Here is a 13426-nt window from a genome sequence, read left to right on the forward strand (position 1 = left end):
TGTCACAGACAGAAACATATCATACTCTCTAGTTTCTCCCACGATTCCCTGTTGCATTCAGGTTAACATTGAAGAGTGTAGCTTAATTAGGCGTTATACATTTACTGTGTCACAATGAGCCTGGCTGATGTCAGCCAATGTCCTTGACAAAGTTGTGTTTAAAATAATTGAGACAATTGAAGAGACGGTTCAGATAATCCGTCAAACTGTACTTAGATTATTTTAACTCAATTTTAAAGGTAAAGCGCTTTGCACAACATGGAAATAGCTTAATCTATAAATGTTTATTTCTGGTAAATTCTAATGCCTAGATTTAGAGTTCTGCGTTAGCCGTCCAAACCAGCGTTAAGGGGTCCTAACGCTGGTTTTGGCCGCCCGCTGGTATTTAGAGTCAGTCAGGAAAGGGTCTAACGCTCACTTTCCAGCCGCGACTTTTCCATACCGCAGATCCCCTTACGTCAATTGCGTATCCTATCTTTTCAATGGGATCTTTCTAACGCTGGTATTTAGAGTCTTGGCTGAAGTGAGCGTTAGAACTCTAACGACAAGACTCCAGCCGCAGAAAAAAGTCAGGAGTTAAGAGCTTTATGGGCTAACGCCGGTTCACAGAGCTCTTAACTACTGTGCTCTAACGTACACTAACACCCATAAACTACCTATGTACCCCTAAACTGAGGTCCCCCCACATCGCCGCCACTCTAATAAAAATTTTTAACCCCTAATCTGCCGACCGCACACCGCCGCAACCTACATTATCCCTATGTACCCCTAATCTGCTGCCCCTAACATCGCCGACACCTACATAATATTGATTAACCCCTAATCTGCCCCCCCAACGTCGCCGCTACCTAACTACACTTATTAACACCTAATCTGCCGACCGGACCTCGCCGCCACTATAATAAATGTATTAACCCCTAAACCACCTCACTCCCGCCTCAAAAACCCTATAATAAATAGTATTAACCCCTAATCTGCCCTCCCTAACATCGCCGACATCTAACTTCAAGTATTAACCCCTAATCTGCCGACCGGACCTCGCCGCTACTCTAATAAATGTATTAACCCCTAAAGCTAAGTCTAACCCTAACACTAACACCCCCCTAAATTAAATATAATTTAAATCTAACAAAATAAAATAAATCTTATTAAATAAATTAATCCTATTTAAAGCTAAATACTTACCTGTAAAATAAACCCTAATATAGCTACAATATAACGAATAATAACTATTTAATAGCTACCTAGTTAAAATAAGTACAAAATTACATGTAAAATAAATCCTAACCTAAGTTACAATTAAACCTAACACTACACTATCAATAAATTAATTAAATAAACTATCTACAATTATCTACAATTAAATCAACTAAACTAAATTACAAAAAAAACCAAACACTAAATTACAAAAAATAAAAAAAAGATTACAAGAATTTTAAACTATTTACACCTACTCTAAGCCCCCTAACAAAATAACAAAGCCCCCCAAAATAAAAAAATGCCCTACCCTATTCTAAAATAAAAAGTTAACAGCTCTTTTACCTTACCAGCCCTTAAAAGGGCCTTTTGCGGGGCATGCCCCAAAGAAAACAGCTCTTTTGAATTAAAAAAAACCATACAATACCCCCCCAACATTACAACCCACCACCCACATACCCCTAATCTAACCCAAACACCCCTTAAAAAAACCTAACGCTAAGCCCCTGAAGATCTCCCTACCTTATCTTCACCACGCCGGGTATCACCGATCCGTCCAGAAGAGGGTCCGAAGTCTTCATCCTATCCGGCAAGAAGAGGACATCGGGACCGGTAGACATGTTCATCCAGGCGGCGTCTTCTATCTTCATCCATCCGGCGCGGAGCGGGACCAATCAGATTGAGCTCGCATTCTATTGGCTGTTCTGATCAGCCAATAGAATGCGAGCTCAATCTGATTGGCTGATCCAATCAGCCAATCGGATTGAACTTGAATCTGATTGGCTGATTCAATCAGCCAATCAGATTTTTCCTACCTTAATTCCGATTGGCTGATAGAATCCTATCAGCCAATCGGAATTCTAGGGACGCCATCTTGGATGACGTCACTTAAAGGAACCTTCATTCGTCGGGAGTCGCCGGAAGAAGAGGATGGATCCGCGTCTGCTGCTTCAAGATGGTCCCGCTCCGCGCCGGATGGATGAAGATAGAAGACGCCGCCTGGATGAACATATCTACCGGTCCAGATGTCCTCTTCTTGCCGGATAGAATGAAGACTATTTTACAGGTATTTAGCTTTAAATAGGATTAATTTATTTAATAAGATTTATTTTATTTCGTTAGATTTAAATTATATTTAACTTAGGGGGGTGTTAGTGTTAGGGTTAGACTTAGCTTTAGGGGTTAATACATTTATTAGAGTAGCGACAAGGTCCGGTCGGCAGATTAGGGGTTAATACTTGAAGTTAGGTGTCGGCGATGTTAGGGAGGGCAGATTGGGGTTAATACTATTTATTATAGCGTTTTTGAGGCGGGAGTGAGGCGGTTTAGGGGTTAATACATTTATTATAGTGGCGGCGAGGTCCGGTCGGCAGATTAGGGGTTAATAAGTGTAGTTAGGTAGCGGCGATGTTGGGGGGGGCAGATTAGGGGTTAATAAATATAATATAGGTGTTGGCGATGTTAGGGGCAGCAGATTAGGGGTACATGGCTATAATGTAGGTTGCGGCAGTGTACAGAGCGGCAGATTAGGGGTTAATAATAAAATGCAGGGGTCAGCGATAGCGGGGGCGGCAGATTAGGGGTTAATAAGTGTAAGGTTAGGGGTGTTTAGACTCGGGGTACATGTTAGGGTGTTAGGTGCAGACTTAGGAAGTGTTTCCCCATAGGAAACAATGGGGCTGCGTTAGGAGCTGAACGCTGCTTTTTTGCAGGTGTTAGATTTTTTTTCAGCTCAAACTGCCCCATTGTTTCCTATGGGGATATCGTGCACGTAAGCAACGCTGGTATTTAGAGTTGAAGTGCCGGTAAATTAGGCTCTACGCTCCCTTTTTGGAGCCTAACGCAGCCCTTCAGAGAACTCTAAATACCAGCGTTTTTAAAAGGTGCGAGGGGAAAAAAACATGCGTAGCTATCTTACCCCTTCTAACGCAAAACTCTAAATCTAGGTGTAAGTGAGTTATTTAGGTAAATTGACAGTTTTTACTAATAACACAATGTATCAGCTTGTTTTAGCCTTCATTTACTAGAACAGATGTTTAAAGGTTCAAATGATAAATATTTAAACACTATAGTGACAAAATTAGTACCAGAGTTCAAAAAAGAGGGAAACTTCTGGTTTCACCTGTTTTTTAATGTTAATTAAAACTATTTGTTCCTATACAATATGCTACATAGCAACTAGATAAACGAGTTTACCCACAAGGTTTTTTGGTGGGCGCTTATACTTGAAATAATTTCCCACAAATTTATAAAATGTGTAATTTATGCCCATACCAAAAATGTGTCATTTATGCCCATACCAAAAACGTGTCATTTATTCCCATACCAAAAATGTGTCGTTTATGCCCATACCTAAAATGTGTCATTCATGCCCATAACTAAAATGTGTCATTCATGCCCATACCTAAAATGTGTCATTTATGCCCATAACTAAATTGTGTCATTTATGCCCATAACTAAAATGTGTCATTAATGCCCATACCTAAAATGTGTCATTTATGCCCATACCAAAAATGTGTCATTTATGCCCATAACTAAATTGTATCATTTATGCCCATAACTAAAATGTGTCATTAATGCCCATACCTAAAATGTGTCATTTATGCCCATACCTAAATTGTGTCATTTATGCCCATAACTAAAATGTGTCATTAATACCCATACCTAAAATGTGACATTTATGCCCATAACTAAAATGTGTCATTCATGCCCATACCTAAAATGTGTCATTTATGCCCATACCTAAAATGTGTCATTCATGCCCATACCTAAAATGTGTCATTCATGCCCATACCTAAAATGTGAAGAGATGTTTTTCAGCTTTACATCTCTTTGATTTTCTTTGCTCATCACTCCACCCCTTTCAGTTTTACTCACACTGTTTGCTACTCTCTTGTCAGACATATTCGACATTGCAAAAAGGGGATTGAGCCTCAGAATGTAATATGTGCCTGTATGTGCTGCAGCAGTTAACAAGTGGTGTCTGGTGCAGCTGCATCATCTGCCCAGGAGTGGAATGGTGGAATTTAATGAGCTCTACTACTGTACAAGTGAACCTGTTCAAAACCTTTATCTAGATACCCTAGAGCAGTGCTTTCCAAACTTTGTGTCGGGACACACTAGTGTGTCGGCAGCAGTGTGTAGGTGTGTCCCTGCTTCAGCACAATTTTTTTTTTCATTTTTTTTTTTGGTTTCTGACTTTCCGCCTGCCTGCTACGCATATCACATGGTTGACACGTGATTGAAACCTAGTGGGTCACAGATCATCTTAACCAATTGGCACAGCTCAGTGGGAACTGAAACTGTTCCCATTGGCGGCACATTGGCTCCTGACTGCACGTGTAGTCTCCTTAATTGGCTCGTGACTGCATGTGTAGTCAGGGAGTGGGACAGCAGTGTGTTTACAGCACGGGCAGTAGTCAATCAGACTCACCGAGCTCTGAGGGCGGCAGCTTAAATGCTGAGCTGAAGTCAGTGGGGTTTTTTTGCAACTAGCTCCCAGGAGTAGTGCATTGCTGCTCTTGATATATGGATAGGAAGTGGAAGCTTCATGCTTGATGATGAAATGCGAGTGTCTTTATCTAATATTCCACCAAATATTCAGAAACTGTGTTCATCCTACCAACCTCATACATCCCATTAAAATAGCAAGTAGATATTGATTATATTAAACTTTTTTTTATTCTTGCACATACTTACTGTTACTTGTAAATACATTTAATTATTTTATCATTTATGTATGTGTCCGTATCTCTTAAAATAAGTTAGTTTAATCTACTTTTTGCTAGTACAACTGAATTACTGTGTCGCGAAATTGTGTAGGTCTAAAAAGTGTGTCACTAACATGAAAAGATTGGAAAGCTCTGCCCTAGAGAATTAGCCCCTCTTTATGGAGCAGACAGTGAGTGATTGAGCTATTTGAACTCTGTAGTAGCCTTTGAAATTAACTTCATCTATAGTCATTCTGGAATTCTTTTACTATCATCTCTCTACAGTCAACAACAACTTGCCTGAAAAAAACTTGGTAAACTTGCAAAGATTACATGTAGATTATTTAAAGGCATGTTCCAGTTTAACAATAAAACTAATTATTTTATTATAAGTATCTGTCCAGTGAGGAGCAGGCATATTGACATATGCAACCACTGGCTGTAGTGTAATCTGGTAGAGCGATGTAGACTAGATGTTGAACACCTTTGCAGGAGCTAAAGATAAAGCAAAAAAATTAGCCTGTTTAAAAAGATAGTTTCAATATCTCATTTTGTTTCAGAGAAACAGAAGTATCCCAGTGGTCCAGCCCTGAAATCCCGGGAATACTCCTCTGAACGAGGAACATGGCAACCCCAGATAATCGTTTTGGCGGTCTTTGGGCCTTGTCAGTGAGGTGCAACAATATCCCACTAGGCACATTGGGCAAGGTTCTGGTTCTCCCCATAACCCTTAGGGAGACTTTCCCCAGGGTCATAATACAAATATACAAATAGAAAGTGCTCAACTAGACTCTAGAGAAGAGCAGCAGAAAAGGAATCACTGTTTCCTGAGGTAGATTGAGGGTCCCTCTGTGTTTTTATTTTTTATTTACATTTGCTTTAATATTTTCTCAAACCTCCTCTTTACATATTTTGGTTTGTCTTATACGTACATACATCTTACATGCTGAAAAATGCCCTACTTATACTGATCTTTATAATGGTGACAAATACTGCACCGTTTAAATCAACACATTTAACTATTCTATCAATATTAAACTCAAACTCTCCCATAATATGTTAAATTAAGTCTATTTTAAAAACCAAAATGCTATGCAATGCACAGTCATTTATTTTGCTCACTTTCCTGCAATCTGTCTCCTAAAATTGTGCTTTTCCCACCCCCTTAAAGGGGATAAAGTGCATACAGTTTACATAAATATGCTGATGTTAACCTGACCCTGCTGCATGCTTCAAAGTGATTTATTGCTCAGCTCAAGCTTATTAAACACCTGTACCTAACTGGTCACATTATATATAGTCAGGGATTTTGTAGGCATAGTCAGGCGCATGATTAAACAATCATACAAGAATGCTAATTATAGGAGCGCCAAAGGCTAGAGTATTACTTAGGTCAACTATATAAATAGCTAAATCAACTAGTCAACAAATCCCCAAAAGTAAATTTTTTTGAGTCTTGAGAAAGGCTCTTTTTATAGGGCTGAAACGCGTAGACGTGTTCAAAGTTGACTTTGAGAGGCTGTAGATTCATCTAGGATTGCACATTTGGGTGAGTTGATTACCGATAGCCCCCATTTTGCAAACACACTTGGTAGAGTGTTATTTCTCTTTTTTCCTATAGGTAAATATCCGGATTTTTAGTGCTTTCTACTTCATCCAACAAGGAATAACGGTCACATTGGGATTCAATTATCTTTAACTGGAACATTTATTGGGACTTTTTGGGACATCACTGATGTCAAATTACATTTTCATTAGAACGTTAGTGTGCCGGCACATATAAAATAACATTTTAGTTAGTCACTATATTATATGACAATTTTATGATTTTTAGATATTCTTATATATCCTTAATATTGTTATTTGTTCATATTTTGATACCTGTCACAATTTATTCCCCATTTTTATAATACGGTTAATAACATATGGTGATATTTATATAAGGGTATAACATATGGTGAACACTGTTTTATTGTTATACATTTGTTTACATCCCATTTGTGGTTTTTAGGTGAAGATAATTTATCCATTATATGATATTATTATTTTTTATTTTTCACTTGTTCCTCAATCATTTAGACCACTGAGGTCTTCTTTTTTCCTTGTGTATATATTTTGTTTATATTTGGCATATTAGCATATGTCCCATTAGGAATCTGTTCCTTATTTGGAGAACATCCAATCCTACACCTTAGTTCTATAACTTATTTTTTAATTTACTTAGGGACTATTTGTCAAAAATTTGTATCCTCTTATTTTTATTTTTATTTATTATACTTTGAATTAAATACATTTTATAAATGTACTTTTGGTGATTTGTTGACTAGTTGATTTAGTTATTTATATAGTTGACCTAAGTAATACTCTAGCCTTTGGCGCTCCTATAATTATCATTCTTGTAATTCCTTTAATAGACTTTGTTAGGAAGTCTCTTATAGTGAGCTTGTATTTACCCTAGGCGCTGGCAACTATACCTTTTTAAACAGTCATACAAAACAAGTGCTAAAGATTACCAAATGAATATGTACTGTAGGTTGAAACACAGACAGTAACTGAAACAGAAACAGCTGTGTCAGAGGAATAAAACTGGGTTGGAAACGACCAAACTCGGCTATCAAGATGAAGCTGCTGAAGACAGTTTAATTTCAAGTTCTACACCATGGCAAGACTGTTCACAGCAACAAGACACAAGGTAGTTATACAGCATCAACAAGATCCCTCCCAGGGAGAAATTTCAAGGCAGACAGGGGTTTCCAAATGTGCTGTCCAAGCTTTTCTGAAGAAGCACAATGAAATGGGCAACACTGAGGACCGTAGACACAGTGGTCAGCCAAGGAAACTAAGTGCAGCAGACAAAAGACACATTATTCTTACTTCCCTTCACAATCCAGCAAAGCCATCAGATGGCAGAAACCAGTGACCCTGGTACACCCATCTACTGTCTGGAGAAGTCTGGTCAGAAGTAGTTTTCATGGAAACTTGCGGTCAAAAAAACATTCCCCCAACATGGAGAAAAGGCCAAGAGACTCAACAATGCAGGAATAAACACGGAAACTGGGGTGCAAAAAATAGCTTCAAAGTAAAGTGTATCAAGCACTTGTGTATCCAGTGGGTGCACAAGCCATTCAGAACTTCCCAAAAAAGTCCAAGCAGATAATCCAAAACAAAAGAAGAATGGCAGCGCTACAGTATCTCAAAAGTTATTTAAATAGCAGAAGGCAGTTTGTTCACCAAAGGGCTGGAGTGCAGTACAAGAATAGGTGTCTGCTGGCAACAGTGAAGCATGGCGGAGGTTCCTTGCAAGTTTTGGGCTGCATTTCTGCAAATTAATTTGGGGATTTGTTCAGAATTAATGATCAAATCAATGCTGAAAAGTACAGGCAGGTACTCATCCATCATGCAGTACCATCAGGAAGCCATCAGTTTGGTCCCACATTTACTCTGCAGTACGATAACAACCCCTAACGTACAGCCAAAGTCATTAAGAACTATTGTCAGCCTAAAGAAGAACAAGAAGTACTGGGAGACCCCTGGGAGCCAAATTATTAAGCTCGCTGGAAACATAAGTTAAGAAGCAGCAGTCTTAAGACTGCTGCTCCTTAACTTATCTGCCACCTCTAAAGGCAGACAGCAATTATCCTGATAAGATATGATCAGGATGATTGACACCCCTGCTAGCGGCCGCAAATATGCAGGGGGTGGCATTGCACAAGCATTTTACTAGAAATGCTTGTGCAATGTTGAATGCTGACAGCGTATGCTGTCGGCATTTAGCAATGTCGGGCGGACAAGATCCGATTCAGAGGGTCATGTCCACCCACATCTTAGTAAATCAGCCCCCTGATCTCAACATCTTCGAGTCTGTCAGGGATTAAAAGAAACAGAAGCAACTGAGGCTGCAGAAATCCCCAAGATGTTTGCAACAATTTATATGCCAAGTTCCTTAAAACATGGCGTGCAAAGGTACCTCAAAGAATTGATGCTGTTTTAAGACTAAGGATGGTCACATTGATTTTGAATTTTCTTCTGTTTGTTCACTTTGTATTTTGTTAATTAAAAAAATATATATAGCATTCTTACGTTACAGTATTTTTTTCCACACATGCTTAAAACGTTTGCAAAGTACTATATGTGAGTGTTTGGTCAACACTGGGAACAAACAAGGATGAGGTGAGTAAACTTCCCATACCACTGGATAATACATATACTCTGAATGCTCACCAGCACAGATAGACATCTCATTGAATTGGGCACTTAACTCTATACAAGCATGGTTGGAAAGCCCAATAGGAAAAATTGTATAAAATTATAAAACACAATACACAGAATAGCCATCACTCAGATGCACACAGCTAGGCTAAAAGAATACAATTAATTGTTATAGCATTTGGACAAACAGTGATTGGCTAAAGGAACTGCATCTATCTTCTTACATGGGTTCCTAACCCACACACACATATACAGTATATACCTGTGTATATATTTCTTCTCATGATGATGAGGATATGTGGGCTAAACATTAACTTGTTATCTTACAAAATTACGCTGGAAATCTATACTATAAAATATGTGCAAAACATGGCTGGGATGTTTTGTATCTATATATTGATATTACTCATTGTATCATAGTCACCATCAGTAGTGCATGCTGGAGTAAAAGAAAAATATTAATAATTGTTATATCTGGGAGCAGAAATTCAATCCTATGCTGTAAACATATAAATCAAGCACACTGCTACTGTGTGAATTCATAGGCAGTGTTAATAAAGGGCTTTACATCTTTCTCACTCACCTGTACACAAAGGGTGATAATATATTCATGGAGTCAATAAAGATTGTTTTCTTTACCAGTCATTAAATCCTCTGCAAACATATACTGACCTCCATATGTACAGACAGCTGCTCAACCAAGCACAAAGTCACGTGCCTCTAGTCACTGACTCACTCAAGTACACACAACTGCTGATGCACTTACTAAATACTGTTGTATTGGTTCTTGCTTTCTGGGATCCCAATGGAGCCTGCATGTTTGCGTCTGCCTGACAGTTTCCATAAGATGGGCATCATGAGACCTGAATGTTCACAATTAACAAGTACTGTTGAGGGCCCATGGTCATAAAGCTTCACATTACAGAATGAACACAATTAACCAGGGTTAAAACAAATAAAGCATGCCCTACCTTTGCTAAAAAAAAATCAACCACTATAAAGTCCCTACCATTAAAAAAATTGGTTATGGGCGAGAATTTAATTTTTTTTCTTTCTCACTTTTGTTGTTTTTACTTAAAGGGATAGTAAACCCACAATTTTTTTTAGCATTTTTTAAAACTTCATATTTAGTTATTAAAATCCGCAAATAATACCTATTAGCCATTTTTTAGCATTTACATCCAATTTGCTAAATGAAATTTAAATGCTGCCAAACCCTTCTTTTGCATCATTATGCAGCCGAATTGCCGATTTCTACCTAGGTAGAACTGATATGGAGTCACGCATGCGCATTTGAAGTAACTTCTTGCAACGCATGCGCACTAGTATGTTACTTGTCTTCTAGTTCTGCAGCTTCAGCCGCACTGGTCATCAACACTTCGCCAGATGCGTGACGTAGGAGTGGGCGTGGCGCATCAGAGTGATGAAGATGGAGAGATGCTGTGGCAGCAGTTCACATCGTAGGAGTGCACAGAGCAGAATGACAACTGGAAATAAACATTATTGACCCAAAACGTCAGCTCAGTTATTACATAATATATGCGCTTGCGATATTGTAGGTATGCAGATTCCCTGTGCATTGCACATGCGACCACTCACACAAGTTACAATGCCGAAATTGAGGACCGTAGCTCATTGAAATATTCAAATTTCATGATCAGTGCTGCAGAGCTATTGGAGGAATAGCTGGCACAGATTATCTGCAACTCCAGCCTACATTTATGGGCGGTCGTTACTGCTGTTTACACGGGCAAATAAAATATAATTTTATTTACACATTAAAGCTTTGTTTAAGTTAAAGTGAATGTAAATTTTGATGTTTAAGTGCCCGGTTTTTAAAACTTTGATTAACAACAGGGGCACTTTAATTCATCAAAATTTACATTTCACTCCTGTTGTGACAAAAAACTTACCTTTTAAACTTCACAGCAGCTGCTGCTTCCTCCGGTCTCACAAGCCATTTCTGATGTCAGAAATGATTGATAGGTCATCCTCCAATCACAGATTCCCCCCCGGGGGATTCAGTGTCTGATTCACTGCTGTGATTGGAGGAAGCCAGATACCTCATTTTAGACCCAGGAAGAGGCTTTAAAACAGGTGGAGGAAGCTGGCGCTGCTGTGAAGATTTAAAAGTAAGTTTATTTTCACAACAGGAGTGAAATGAAAATATTGATGAATTAAAGTGCCCCTGTTTTTAATCAAAGTTTTAAAAACCGGGCACTTTAGCATCAAAATTTACATTCACTTTAAGAATCAGTAGTTTTTAATCTAGGCCACCATAACTAAGTGATTATGTATTCTGTATTACATTCCAAAAGTAAATATTTCTAACCCTTTAAATGAACATAAAAGTAAAAATGTAACTTTTGCGATTCAGGTACAACATGCAATTAAAAAAAAATTCAATTTCCTCTATTAAAAATGTATCTCTTTCTCTTGGTATCTTTTATTGAAATTTAGCTCCTTTCAATTTATAGTTAGGCTCTGCAGTTGTATGCATGATACAAGCCTATGAGCCTACCTAGGTTTAGCTTTCAACAAAGACTTCCAAGAGAAATAAGCAAATTTGATGATACAATTAAACTGGAAAGTTGTTTAAAATGACATGCCCTATCTGAATCATGAAAGTTTCATTTTGACTTTAATGTCCCTTTAAATTTCAGGAAAAATGAATAATAGAAGTATATTTCAAGGCTATTTCCCCTCACCCCTAAACATTTTAAATTAATCTTTCAAAATGTTTTTTGTCCAATTATGATAGACAAAATAAACATTTAAAAACAATTTTTTTTTTTGATGATTGTAATTTAACTTTTATCATTTTAACATTTAACTTTTTTGTTAAACTTAAAACTTTTGTGTTTATTAACATGTAAACTGAGCATAACTAAAAATGTTATCACAGAAAAAGAATCCTTGCAAGATGTGTGTGACGCTCAAAACGCGCGAGTAGGGTTTTTGAGAGGAGAAATATTCACAATTTTAAAACTCCCAAAAGCTTGCTAGTGCTATTCAAATTAATTTGTAATATGACAACTTGTCCTATACCCTGCATGTTGACACTGGAATCAATCAATTAGAAACCACCTAGAAGCAGCCTCTTTTAGCCCAGTTCTGCTTTTCACAAAGTATGAAGTATATCAGTCTGATTCCGCCAAGTAAGGTCAGTCCAGCCCTGAAATACCAGGCAATTCTCCTTTGAACAAGGTAAATGACAACAGCAGAAGATCGTTTTGGTCTCCTATGGGCCTTGTTAGTGAGTTATAGACATATTCCTCTAAGCTCCACTAGGCAAGGAGTCCACAACTGGTTTACCCTATCACCCTTAAAGGGACACTGAACCCAAATTTTTTCTTTTGGGATTCAGATAGAGCATGCAATTTTAAGCAACTTTCTAATTGACTCCTATTATCAATTTGTCTTCATTCTCTTGGTATCTTTATTTGAAATGCAAGAATGTAAGTTTAGATGCCGGCCCATTTTTGGTGAACAAACTAGATTGTTCTTGGATAAATTCACCCACCAATAAACAAGTGCTTTCCATGGTTCTGAACCAAAAAAATAGCTTAGATGCCCTTTTTTTCAAATAAAGAAAGCAAGAGAACGAAGAAAAATTGATAATAGGTGTAAATTAGAAAGTTGCTTATAATTGCATGCTCTATCTGAATCACAAAATAAAAAAATGAGTTCTGTGTCCCTTTAAGGAGACCTCCCCAGGGTCATTATTCAAATGCATACAGAGAGAAGTGTTCTACCAGGAATGAACAACAACTCAAAAGCTTGTTCTATGGCGAGTCACCACCTAGGAACAGCCTCTTTTAGCCTGCTGTTCATTCCTGGTAGAGCGTTTCTCTCTCTGTATACATTTTTATTATGACCATGGGGAGGTCTCTCTAAGGATGATGGGGGAAACCAGACATGGACTCCTTGCCCAGTGTGCTTAGAAGAATGGGGCTGCAACTCACTGACAAGGCCCATAGGATCATCTGGGGTTGTCATGTTCCTTGTTCAGAGGAGAATTGCCTGGTATTTAGGGGCTTGATTGACCATGTTTGGCGGGATCAGACTGATATACTTCAGGAAAGCCTTCTTCTGTGAAAAGCACACTGGTCAAATAGAGGTTGCTCCTGGGTGGTAAATCACCATAGAACTTGCTGATGAGCTGTTGTTCGTTCCTCTTCTCTCTGTATAAAAATATCTAAGAAGCCAATACAAGTCCTAAGACTTCCGGTGGGATTGGTCAGTGAAGATCACACAGCCTGTAACTAAACAGAGATTCAAGGGTTCCGGTTCCTGTGGGAGGAGCTAGT

General features: G+C 38.3%; 1 protein-coding gene across 1 annotated transcript in view; it reads left to right on the top strand.

Annotated features, from left to right (window-relative positions):
• The window catches only part of VWC2L (von Willebrand factor C domain containing 2 like), a 198220-nt gene that overhangs the window by 6545 nt on the left and 178249 nt on the right, over positions 1-13426 (top strand). The window lies entirely within an intron of this gene.

This window comes from Bombina bombina, chromosome 1 (genome assembly GCF_027579735.1).
Source record: "Bombina bombina isolate aBomBom1 chromosome 1, aBomBom1.pri, whole genome shotgun sequence".
Classification (NCBI taxonomy): domain Eukaryota; kingdom Metazoa; phylum Chordata; class Amphibia; order Anura; family Bombinatoridae; genus Bombina; species Bombina bombina.